We start from the raw sequence: 13,998 nt of genomic DNA on the forward strand, positions 1-13,998 counted from the left end.
TCGGGGACGCACAAGATGGCCACATTTGCGGATGACTTGACTTTTTTCCTAGCAGAACCACATACCTCCCTCCCACAATTGCTCCAGTCTTTACAGGAATATGGTGCTCTCTCCTTTTTCCAAATCAATTTATCAAAGCATCCGTTGTTAATATCACAGGGGACAGGGATACGATTAAATTACTACGCCCAGCGTTCTTTCTCCACTGGGCAACCGACTCAATTTGTTACTTGGGTGTTGACATTACTCCCGATCCATCCATTCTATACCTAGTAAACGTCGCTCCACTTCTTACCCATCTTAAAACGGATCTCCTCCATTGGCACGTTAACGTGGTTTGGCCGTTGCAATGCCCTCAAGATGACCTTATTGCCCAAGGTGTTGTACCTTACACAAGCACTTCCCATTCGCCTCCCTCCAGTGTTTTTTAATCGGGTGAGTTCAATGTTCAGAGGTTTTGTTTGGTTCTATCACAAACCCCGCATCAAACAGCAACTTCTTCACCTCGCGAAGCATAGGGGAGGGGTGGGCCTTCCAGACGTGAAAGCCTATTACAGAGCGGCACATCTTACCAGGCTGGTGAATTGACACTGCCATGCAGAGGCAAAACATTGGGTGGCCATGGAACTGGAGGACTCTAATGACACAGCCAAGAGTTGGCCGTGGATCACCTTGCCTTTACCAAAAGCCATCATTGATCACCCTACACTAGGCAGTACACTCCTGGTAGCTAGGGATGCCTTTAGACATTCCTCAGTGTCACCACTACCTTCCCCTATGGTACCAGTACTAGGCAACCCGGAATTCCCACCCAGACTTCAGAACCCCCACTTTCAGCGTTTGGTCGCCAGAGGACGACTTCGTCTTTGTGACTTTGTGGGTTCTGACGACCGTCTTTCCCCCTCTGCCAGGGTATCTGCAGTAGACACTCCACTTGATTTCTGGAGTGGCATTCAGTTGCGCAACTTTCTGCGTAGGTGCCTATGGACTGCGGTATCAACCCATCAGCTCACAGAATTGGAACACATTTGACGTCGGGGGGACCTGGTCCATCATGGCCTTTCAATAACATATGCCTCCCTGACTCGGCCGGTGGAGGGCTATGTACCACCCTTGCTGTCCAATTGGGAGTCAGATCTAGGCACCCAGTTCACTGACTCTCAGAAAGAGAAAACCCTCCATTTTGCCCAAAGTCCTCTATAGCTACCAGGATCCGAGGGGACAGGTTACAAGATCTTGACCAGATGGTACAAAGCCCCTACCACCTTGCATCATTTCTTCCCTCAAGTTCCCAGTGTATGCTGATTGTGCGGAAATGCTGAGGGAACAATGATCCATATTTTTTGGAATTGTCCTAAACTTGGGCCCTTCTGGCATGAGGTGATCTGCACAATCAAACATCTGACAAATGTTGGCCTGGAAGGGAACCCTGCGGCCTGTTAACTTCACCTCTCAGAGAGGCCGATCAAGAAGTAAAAGGCATCCCTTACAATTCAGCTGCTGCATGTGGCCAAGGCATGCATCCCCCTTTATGGAGATTGGAGAACCCTCCATCAAAATCTCTGTGGTTCTCTAAAGTGAACGAATTGAGAGACATGGAGGACCTCACCACTACCTTGCACAGCCGGGAGGAGACCTTCCGAGAGATCTGGCATCCTAGGAATCATTTTGTGTACACTGACGCCTATCTTCAAGCGATGGCACAACCACACTGACCTTATGGATTCCACTTCACTCACTGGGCGAGAGGCCCTCTCCCTCTAACAGACCTCCGTGCTGTTTCTTCACTTGTATGTGCCATGACTGACGACTTCCGCGCGAAGGCACGGGAGTGACGTCACGCAGCTCCGGTCAGTTACAGAGCCGGAGTCCGCGGCTCCGGAAGGAAGAGGGAAGAAGATGGATGTGACCACCAGCAGGGACACGCTTTTATTTTGCAGGGTTTGTTGTGGAGCAAAGAGGAAGTAAAACCCATCAGGGTTTACTTCATTTTTAAGGGGACAGTGTATTTTGGAATAAGTGAAGTGCAGCTGCCATTTGTACCTTAAAACAGTAGTAAACTCCTGCAAGGCAATTACATAATGTGCTAGTATGCTTTGCATACTAGCACATTATGAAAAACTTACCTTAGGAAGAAGCCCTCCAGTGGTGCGCTGTCACCGCTGAAAGGGCTTCCATCTTTACCTGGTCCCCTTCCGGGTTCGCAGGCTCCGGCAACTTGAATTGGGCGAGCTGCGATGATGTCACTCCTGCATATGCGCGTGGGAGTCACGGCAGCGGCACAGCACTCTGCATAAATGGCATGGGTATGCCATTCCTTCAGATCGCATGCACTGGCTGCTGCTCGCTAGAGTATCTGCATGCTTAGGAGATATTTATTTTACCTACAGGTGAGGTTAATTATGAACTTACCTGTAGGTAAAAATGAAAATGAGGATTTACTACTACTTTAAGGGGACGGTATAAGGTTTATAACCCGTGGTGCACCAGTCCAGTGTACAGTACCATGTGGGTGTGCTTTCAGTTTAAGTTTAATAAATATTTATGTTGATATGGAAAACACTATTATGGTTCAATCTTTAATTTTTTTGAGCACCTTTTGAGCACCTGTAAAGATCTAATATGACAAGTGATTGTGTAAGGAGCAGTGACGGTGTATGGGACTTTTGAAGAAATATTTGCATTCATCTGGATTTACAATATCCATCCAGGCTATATCATCCCCTTAAATGGGAAGGGAATCTTATTAGGTGAGCAGATTGTGGTAGTGGAGTGTGCAACACGTGACCGTGGTGATTATATCATAGAAGGTTCGGTGAAAAGCACAAGATATATATATATATAAATAATTAGGACTGTTTTAACACACAGGACTTTTATGAGCTATTTAAACATTTTTTTTTGTTTTTTTTTGTTCTTCATAAGTTATTCATGGTCACAGATATTTGACTATAATTGCAGTACTGTATCACGAGAGGTTTGATATTGTGGAACACTTAAAGCGTAGCTGCACCCAAAAGGGGAAGCTCCGCTTGTATGCCTCCTAACCCCCCCCCCCTTTCCTCCGTTGACACATTTGGCACCTTTCCAGGGGGAGCGGGGACATGGTCTCACTGTGGCAAAATCACACGGAGGTTCAGCCCCCTCCACCTTCACCCGCCGCCGAGCCATTTACAAAGCGCAGCGCGCTTTGCACATGCGTAGTAGGGAACCTGCTGTGAAGCCGCAAGGCTTCACTGCTGGTTCCCCTTACAAGAAATGGCGGAGGCAGCACCCAAGAGCTGAAAAATCAGCGGCAGCAGTGGTGTGTGAATAGGATCACAAGTAGGATATATATAATTTGTTTGAGCGTTTTATGCATTCTTATTGTATTGTTTGATTTGTCTGTTTTTTCTGTTTTATTTTCATTGGGATTGTGATAGTGTTTGCGCAAGAGAATTATTATCCTTATTCTTGACTTCTTGTTTACCATTAGTCACTATTTCAGAATACAGCTGATGTGTTTTTTTTCTCAGAAGTGTATACCTACTAACAGTGAAGCGCTCCTTAATAAAATTATCAAATGTGCATATAAACAACAATTTGTACCTAATTGTAGCTAATTGTGCTCAGAAGTGTTTTGAGAATTTGACTGCATTTTGTCAGTCTGACCAATAGAGGGCGATGTTTTATTATTATATCATTTGTATAGTGGTGAGAAACCATATGTACACTAGTCAAGCAAAAAGTTGGACTTGAGACTTTCTAGAGAAAGTTGTATTGAAGTGGTTCTAAAAGTAAATTTTTTTTTTGGTAAAAATTGTTTTGCTACATGTTGTGTCCCTACCCCCCCCCCCCAGTACTTACCTGAGTTCTGTATCGATCCAGCACTTTGCCCCTCTGCCAGTTTTCAATCCCCTCTCACAAGCTTGGCTGAGAGCAGCGGGAGCTATTGGTTCCTGTTGCTGTCAATCACATCCTGTCAATCAAATCCTGCACAGAGTAAGGGATCGGGCCAAGTTTGAGGTTTGAGGCTGCTTTTCCCAGAGTATAACACAATTATTATTTTATTAAAAACAAATAAATTGCTTTTAGAATCTTTTTAATTTTTTGACAGGATTAACAAATTAGGGAAATGCTATTTTAAAATACATAGTGATATAATATCTGTAATTTTTTTATCTTTATTGCCCCAAAGCAAACTGAAGATGTCAGAATCCGACCGTTACAAAGTTGTTTTTTTTTTCATTTTGGGTTATGTGGAGAAAAAGACTAGAACCTCTTTCAAGTTTTTAGTTCAATCTTATTTTATTAAAAAAGGAGAGATGTACATTACATATGTGTATCGTACATTGACATAAAGGTAGAAATAGACATTTCAATATTGGTACCATAATGTCACATTGTATAAAGAATTTGTTAGCTTCAACAGAATTAATTTAGTATATAAGCCTGTGTAGCCATAGCATCTATCAAGACATATTGAGGGTCTGTGAGCACCACTATCCGCTCAACGAGCGGTGTCCATCCATTATAAATATGCTTTTATTATTGTGCTAAACACCATTTCTCGTAGGGGGGAACTCTATGTGGGTCACAGAGTTCCTGTCTGTCGAATCTAGAGATTATGGTTCTGGTGTTCGTGTATCGTTGCTTCATGTACTCTTTCGGGTTTTTAATGCTGTGAAAAAAACAAAACAAAATCAAAATATTACAATATATAAAAAAAATTCAGGTTTTAAATGCTGTCTGGGTGCCATAGATAAGTTGAGAGAGGTTCTAACCCTTCCCCCTCCATTTATATTAAAATATATAGTTCTGGAAGAAACATGGGCTCATATGATGGTTGGACATGTAGGCATTATCTGACATTTAGAAGAGGTCTTTCTATATTCATGCCAGGATTAGCATCTTGTTCACACGGCAGCACAGTGCAGTGAGAACAGGTAGTTGATCCACATGTTTACCAACCACCGACAAGTTAACTTTGCCAGCAGACACATCTGTACACATTGCTACAACTGCAAATTTGTGGCAAATTTTTTGAAGCATGCCATTTTTGGTAGCTGGTAATACCGCATTTAAGTAAATGAGACCACTCCAAAACCGTGATGCAACTACGTCTAATGTATGCATTAGACGCGTTTAATAAATATATTTCCTCCCCCACCCCCAAAAAAAACATCCAGGAGGCAGCAAATTGCCTCTGAGCTGCCTGTTAACTTCTTCTGAAAGCAATCCGCCATAGACTATTTGTCAGACCTGTTAAAAACCAAGCTGCCTGTGTGAAGGAGGCCTCAATCTTTCTATTGTGATGTTGTAGCTGGCAGGTGGGTAAGACACACCCCCAAGAGCCAATTTATCTTAGGGGAAACATTAGTAACCTTAGAAGGTTATAAACTCGTCTGATCGATCTTTCTTCCCAGAAGTGCATGGCCAGGGAGTGCCTGGTCCCACAGATATAAAATGGTCGTCTGGGTGGTGTTTATTTTTTGTCTAAACCCCAAAACAAAAATGTAATGCAGTTTACTAATCCCTAAATGTGGTGGCTGCATTTGCCTTTTTTTAAGGCTTTGTCTTTCATTTTTACCTGGTGAGCCTGCCAGTACCAGGCTTCCTGTCTTAAGCTGTCACCACTTCAACAGAGGAATGTAGCGCCCTGCCCTAGGCTGGATACATTTCGTTTTTGGCTCTGTCGTACCCAGCTGAGCAGCAATTTATTTTCAGGTCTGATCAGGTCTAAAACTTGGGGGTTGATTGCTCCTGCCAGAATCTGTAAGTAGGAGGATCGTTCTTTGGTGCTATAAATATTTATCTAGGCTCGGTCAATCCCTGGAAGGGGGTGCCCAGGAGGTGTGCTGGGGAGAAAATAAATGTTTGGGAGGGTCTGTTCAGAGCTCAGAGTTCCTGTGGCATCTGCCATTGGGAGGCAGCCTGTGTTAGTGAAGAGCTGTTGCTGTTAGGCCTCAGTATTTGCTTGGCTGAGAGCCTGGAGGAACCTGAGGAACTGAAGAATGCTGCAGGGAAGCTGGTTGGGGATCTGTCTCTGGACATTGTGAGTAGGACTATTGCCTAGCCCTAGAGCTCCAGGCGTGCCTGTGTTTTGAGGGTTAGATACCTGAACTTGCTTCAATGACTGTGACTGCTTTCAGACAGCAGCATTGTCACCTTTGGACAGCAGCATTGTCAATCTGGGGAGAGGGTAGTGTTATGCTGTGTACACATGAGCGGACTTTTCGTCGGACTCAAGTCCGAAGGACTTTTCGACGGAGTTCCGACGGAGTTCTGCTAAAACGGACTTGCCTACACACGATCACACCAAAGTCCGACCGTCTAGAAAGCGGTGACGTACACCAGGTCCGACGAGACTATAAAACGGAAGTTCAGTTGCAAGTGCGCCACCCTTTGGGCCCCTTCTGCTAATTTCGTGTTTATCTGGTGTTAGTAGAAGTTTGGTGAGAGACGATTTGCGCTTTTCAGACTTGTGTTTTTTCAGATCGTTTAACTATTGTTCAGTTTGTGCTTGTGGCGTTTGTATCTGCATTTCAGTGCATGTAGTCAATTTGCATTGGTTTATGCAGTGCGTTCTTGTCCGCTCGTTGCTGATTTTCAGCTCGCTCTTCACAGGCCTTGCTGTTCTTCAGTGCATTCTGTTTAAGTTCGTTCTGACCAGCCGACCGTTTTGAAGCCATGTTGCATGTACGTACTCATCATAGATTTCGTGCTTTGCTTGGGATTGGTGTTGTAGTTAATTCTTCGACCCAAGCCCAGTCCATGAACAGGGTGGGGAGGAGTTCAAGGACCAAGAATTGGTTGCTTCAGCGTGACCAATTCTCTCACATGCCTTTGCTTTGTGAGATCCGTGAGAATAATCCTGACATTTTCAGGAACTTTCCCAGGATGACCGACCCCGTTTTTCACCATTTGTTGGCTTTGCTGACCCCTTATATCAGCAGGCAGGATACCTGCATGAGGCAAGCCATTACTCCGAAGCAGAGGTTAGTCGCCACGTTGCAGTACTTGGCGACTGGGAGAAGCCTGCAGGACCTCAAGTTCTCGACAGGCATCTCCCCCCAGGCTCTGGGGATCATTATCCCAGAGACCTGTTCTGCTATAATTCAGGTCCTGCAGAAGGACTATATTAAGGTAAGATTTATCCTTTAACATCACATTTTATTGTATTTAATGTTTGCTAATGTATTGTATTTCTTTCCTAAATCCCTAATTACCATGATTGCAATAAGCTGTGAATGTCCCCTTTGTCCTCATGCATGCTGTAATCTTTTAATGCTCCTTTTTTGTCCTTCATGCATATTTGCCTTCACTAACCTCCCCAGCATGCTATGCTGGGCCCATATCCACCTAGTCTAGTCACTTAACAATGTATTTTGCCAGCTCCATTGTAGTGCTTTACCCTAAACACCCCCTTAAAATGTTGCCAAATGGTCTGTGTGTCCTTTAATTAATTTATAAGCCCCCCTTAAAATGTATCCAAATGGTCTGTGTGTCCTTAAATTAATTTATAAGCCCCCCCTTAAAATGTGTCCAAATGGTATGTGTGTCCTTAAATTAATTTATAAGCCCCCCTAAAATGTGTCCAAATGGTATGTGTGTCCTTAAATTAATTTATAAGCCCCCCTTAAAATGTTTCCAAATGGTCTGTGTGTCCTTAAATTAATTTATAAGCCCCCCCCCCCCGTAAAATGTGTCCAAACAAATGGTATGTGTGTCCTTAAATTAATTTATAAGCCCCCCCATAAAATGTGTCCAAATGGTATGTGTGTCCTTAAATTAATTTATAAGCCCCACCCCTAAAATGTTTCCAAATGGTCTGTGTGCCCTTAAATTAATTTATAAGCCCCCCCATAAAATGTGTCCAAATGGTATGTGTGTCCCTAAATTAATTTATAAGCCCCCCCCTTAAAATGTTTCCAAATGGTCTGTGTGTCCTTAAATTAATTTATAAGCCCCCCCCCCCTTAAAATGTGTCCAAATGGTATGTGTGTCCTTAAATTAATTTATAAGCCCCACCCCTTAAAATGTTTACAAATGGTCTGCGTGTCCTTAAATTAATTTATAAGCCCCCCCATAAAATGTGTCCAAATGGTATGTGTGTCCCTAAATTAATTTATAAGCCCCCCCCCGCTTAAAATGGGTCCAAATGGTATGTGTGTCCTTAAATTAATTTATAAGCCCCCCCTTTAAATTTTATTAATGGGCCATCAGAGGGGGTGAGGAATCAGATAAGTGGGCCTTAATATTTTATTCTTTAAATAATAATTAAAATAAATGTTATACTGATGTTGGGCAAGAATGTTTTTTTGTAATCTGCTTGCAATGTTATGTGCAAAAGTACTCATATTTTTTTTTCGTGTTTCACTCCCCAGTTTCCTTCAACGCCACAGGAATGGCAGACTGTGGCATCCCATTTTGCCACCCGTTGGGACTTTCCCAACAGTGGAGAGGCTATAGATGGGAAGCACGTCCACATCGTGCCACCACCCCATTCGGGGTCATACTATTTTAATTATAAGGGGTTACATAGTATCGTGTTAATGGCGGTGGTGTCGGCACAATATGAATTTCTGTATGTGGACGTGGGGAAGAATGGCCAGATGTCGGATGGAGGAGTCTTCGCCCAGACGGAGTTCTACCAGCGTCTCCAGAGTGGTGGCCTGGGATTGCCACCTGCTGCAGATAACGTGGAAGGACTCCCCTTTGTCTTCATTGCAGATGAAGCCTTCGGTCTGGGCGAGCAACTGATAAGGCCATTCCCCCAAAGGACCCTCACCCCGGAGAGGAGGGTTTTTAACTACCAGCTGGCCAGAGCAAGAAGAGTTGTGGAGAATGCCTTCGGTATAATGGCCAGCTGGTTCCGCCTGTTTCTGACAGCAATCCATCTGGCGGAATACAAACTTAATCATATTGTCCTAGCATGCTGCATCCTTTTTAAGAAAAAATGCAAGAAATTATATTGCATCAGTTGGGCATGAGGCCGGACTTACAGACAATCCTCTGACGGCCTGGATACTGGCCGTACTGGCTTGGCCAAAAAAAATAATGATCAGATAAAATCTCGAAATGTATTTATTGCTTGCTTTTCTTTTTGGCTGTCTCCTAGGTTCTCCTAGTGCACTTGTAGTGCCAAGTGGATTTTCCTTTAGTAAATAAGCCCCATTGTCACTGTAAACACAAAGTTACTTACAAAACTGGTATTGAGCACTAATAGAGGAAGCCACACATTGTTGACTAGCAAACTTTCTAATCTGTGCACGTTCACATGTGCGTTTATAATAATTTTTTTTAAATATATATTTCTTTTTTTAACAATATGATTTTTTAAAAATATATTTCTGTTTTTAACAATATAAGTTTTTTTTTAAAACCTTTAAAAAAAAAAAAAAACAGGCATGTTTTAAAATATAACATACACACAACTCTGGGACTTACAAAGTGCAACATCAACTAGAAAATTAAGGCAATATCAGACATTATAGTGTCAAAAATGTCTTGATATTGCCCTAAATCAGATGGGGTGATGTCACCCCTGTAAAAGCAAAATTATGAAGATGCACACAAATTGGGATTCCAAATGGGTAATGTCAACATGTGCTATCTCCCATCATGGGGGATCAATGGACTTGTTTTGTGGGTGCAATCCTTTCCTCTCACCTACTAGCGTTATGAGGAAGGGGTTGCACTCACAAAACGCGTACAATGAGATCCCCTGATGGCAGATAGCACATGTTGACACACCGTGTGCATCTTCAAAATTTGGCTTTTAAAATTTAAAAAAATTAAAATCCCAGAATGTGGGCATCTAAAAAGGAAATGAAGAACGTGATCAATCTAGTTTTAGAGAAAAAGGGATTAAATTCTCCCAAAACATCGATCATGTTCTTCATTTCCTGCTGCATGATGTCCAGCCGATTGCGCATGGAATCAATCTCCCCATTCCAGGCCATGATCTGGCCAATTAGTCTTTGGGCGCTGTCGGTGGAAAAAGGTTCTGCCGCTTCCCCTTCCACAACCAGCACATCACCTAAAATTGATGAAAAAACATGTGTTTAGAAATATGCAGGCATACATAGATTACCTGAAGCTGGGGTGTCAGACACTCACCTGGTGGGGAGCCCATGTCGCCCACTTCCTCCACCTCTTCTATGTCCACATCCTCGGAGGGGCTGGGGCTTACTTGCCATTCAGGCAGTCGAGTTCAGGGGTCCCTGGGATCCTGTTGTCTGAGTCTTTTCTTCCCTATGAGAATGAAACCAAAGGTATACTTAGCACACAGATATTTGAGTCCAGAAATAGGAATATAAAACATTGCTTTGAAGTGGTGTACAATTGTCTTTTTGGGAAGAGATCCAAGTTGAAGACATGATTAAAATTTTTTTACCAAGCTGTAATGCTTACCTTTTTTGGCCAAGTTTCACAGATGGAGATACCCCAAGTATCCACTGGAGCACCTGTGTGGGTTACCCTAAAAAATGTGCTCTGGTGTTCCACACTAGTGCTCCTGAGTCCAGATGTGTAAACAGCTGCTGAGTGTCCTCTCCTTACATTCCACTGAATCAAGTTTGCAATTCATGTAAAGACATCTAGACAACAATGTCGTAAACTTATTTTAATAAGACAAATAAGCAAGACAAAAAATGTATTTAAAACCCTGTATCAACTAAATACATCGTATATACTGTCAAACGATGTTTCTTTCCAATGATGTTTCCTACTAACGATGTTTCCTACGAACGAATACTGTGTCCACAAACATGAAAGTAGCCATTTAAAACTGTACAACAGTAAAGAAAAGCACATGGAGCAGCATGCAAGTTAATAATCAGAATAGGAACACACGACAAGTACTTACTTTTTTTAAGTACTTTCTTTATTCTTCTGTACTGATCCGGCTCCCTCAGTTTAAGGTCGGACCAACGTTTCCTTAATTGGTCTTTGGAGCGGCGTACCCCAAAATTCTGCTGCAGAGTCTTCAAAACTTTGGATATGATTTTGGCCTTGCGCAAATTCGGCTGGGTGTACAGTCCATGCTTCCCATCATAATCGTTACTCGATTACAAGATTACAAGATGTACACCATCTCCACTATTTCCTCAAAGGCCATATTGGAGGCCTTAAATCTCTTCTTCCTGGATCGGGACTTTTCGGGCTCCGGGCTTTCCTCGCTACTGGAATAATTTCCAAACACCTGCTGTGTCTCTGCCATCTTGCTCCTAACTGTGCACCGTAGAGAGAAGGGGCGGGGAATATTCGTGAAAAAGAACTTCAGGGGCGGGCGATGGAGGCAGAGTTTTACACATGCGCAGTGTATATAAAGCTAGCACGCATGTGTCGTACGTACGTTCTGTGTGCGGAGAAAAGAGGGACTGAAGTTGCGAGCGTCCGAAACGAAGGTAAATTTTATTAAATTTGGAACATCAGCGGCCTATACTGCTTATAGATTGAGGCCTATGTTGGGATAAGATTATGAGAGTTTAGGCTAACATTGGGGTTTTTGTCTTGTGTATTGTCTTACAGAAAAAATTAATAATAAGTTTAAGGACCATAAATTCATGTCCCAATTTATTGACAAGTATAGGGAGATGAGGAATCTGTGGGAGGTCAAACACAGTGCATATTACAATAAACCAGTAAGAAAGGAAACGCTGGAGAGACTTCTGGCATTTGTGCAGACTTTGATCCCAGAAGCAACCATGAAGATTTTGGAATGTAAAGTTGGGATCTTGAGGAATATGTATAGGAGGGAGCATAACAAGATCCAGGCTTCCCTGAGATCAGGAGCATCAGCAGATGATGTGTATGTACCCAGGCTGTGGTACTTCAAAAAACAGGAACAACCTGAGCCTTCCATCCTGGAAGAACCAGATGCGCCCAGCTGGAGCCAGGTGTGTTATTTTTAGACATATTTAGTGTCCTAATATTAATGATGTTAACTTGATTATCTAATGATCTAATGATTTTATCCAAAAAATGATGTATACATATCAATTGACAGTAGTGGCCAAAAATGTTTGTCACCAGCTTGAAAAAATGCTGGGGTCAGAATGATACTCTTTTATATGTATTAACACTGAATTTGCAAGTCATGAGCTGAAAATTGTGTGTGCTTGATGAACCAAAAACTAAAACTATGTCCCTTTTTTATACACAGGATGAGCTCAGGCAGGATGAGGGTCTGGAAAGTGGCAGGCAGGAGGAGGCCGGGCCCAGTGACAGCCAGGAGGTGGGCGGACCCAGTGACAGCCAGGAGGTGGGCAGGCCCAATGTCAGCCAGGAGGTGGCTGGGCCCAGTAGGAGCCTCACTTAATAGCAGGTGCCTCACCTCCGCCTTCATACGAAAAGGCCCAGGAAGGGGACAGTGACAGAGGAGGCATCACTGCGCCTCATTAGAGAAGCTACGAATGTCCTCAGGAGCTCCCCAGAAGATGAAGAGGCCTATGGCTGCTATATAGCCAGCAGGTTGCTCGAATTGGAGAAGGGCCAATGCCTCCTCTGTGAATTAATTATTTGTGATGCCCTTTACAAGGGGCTGAGGGGCGAGTAAACTGCCAACAGCCAAATTAATGAGCAAGCCGCTCCTCCTCCTCCTGCCACAAGTCCACCACCAGAGCCTCCAAGGAAGGCTGCAGGGAAGGCTGCAGGGCAGCGTGGAGGGAAGGCTGCAACAAAGAGAAGAAAGTGACCTGGGTCCAGTCTGCTCTGACAGAAGACGAAGGCTGGTGTAGTACCACAGCCTGGGGACATATATGTAATCTGCTGCTGGTCTTTATCTCTGGGATTCCTGGACCAGATTGTGCTCCTTATTATATGGACTCCTCAAGATCCCAATTTTCTTTTCCACAGACTTGATGTGTGCCCTGGGGCCAAAAGGCTTCACAAATTCCAAAAGTTTCTCCAGGGTTGCCTTCATCTTTATTTTGTTAACCAGAATAAATGGATATTTTATTTTCTGAAAATACCTGCCTATGTGTTTTTGTTCAAATACATTTCTAAAAGACAATGTCAAATTAACAAGGGACACCAACCTCCTTGAGGTTCAAAAATAAAGAAAAAAGATAATGTTATTATTGTAACTTGACACACAAAAAAATAAAACATTAATAATGTTATTGTGGTAACTTGACACACAAAAAAATAAAACATTATTAATGTTATTGTGGTAACTTAACACACAAAAAAAATATGGAGATCACTAGAAAATATTTTTTAAATAATCATAAAAAAAGATCTTGATGAAATCAAAAATAATAAAAGATGACTCCAAAAATACATTTGTAAACATTATTATGGAGATTGGGCTTTTAAAAAATACTATATCATTCATGAGATCAAGAGAAATAATCCAGAAATCTGTTTGTGAGAACTCTGTGTGAATATGAAAAGCAAAACAACTTCGTTCTTCTAGCATTATAAAGAAGACAATAATGCACTGCATTGAACGATCACAGAATTTGCAGCGTGAGGAATGTGCTAGCTCCAATACGAACACTAGTTTTACCAGACCGAGTGCTTCCGTCTCTTAATTGCATACAGACGAACCAGCATACAGACGAGCGGATTTCTCGTTAGTAACTGGGTCCGGCGGAGTTCCAGCGGAAAGATCTGAAACATGTTCTATTTCTAAAGTCCGTCTGATTTTTCAACAGCAAAAGTCCGATGAAGCCCACACACGATCGAATTGTCTGATGGATTTGTTCCGTCGGACCTTTGCTGTCGAAAAGTCTGCTCGTGTGTACACGGCACTAGATGCAAATTAAACCCAAACTCGAGCTAACACGCTTTAAGTAGTTCCCAGCAACATATTTTTTTTCTCCTTTAGGAATAAAGGTTTTACATTATTGAATAAAAGCTGACCATTGTAAGCACCTGTGATCCCTATAGTGACATTTATGTTTCTGAAGTTTGGTAGGTTTAATACCATACCATCTACAAGCTTTGTTACTATTGAGGTTTTGGTGCATAGTTATGGTTGTTTGCCTGCTTATGCCGCTCCATGAATCT

Source organism: Aquarana catesbeiana, linkage group LG01 (assembly GCF_042186555.1).
Source record: "Aquarana catesbeiana isolate 2022-GZ linkage group LG01, ASM4218655v1, whole genome shotgun sequence".
In the NCBI taxonomy this organism is placed as follows: domain Eukaryota; kingdom Metazoa; phylum Chordata; class Amphibia; order Anura; family Ranidae; genus Aquarana; species Aquarana catesbeiana.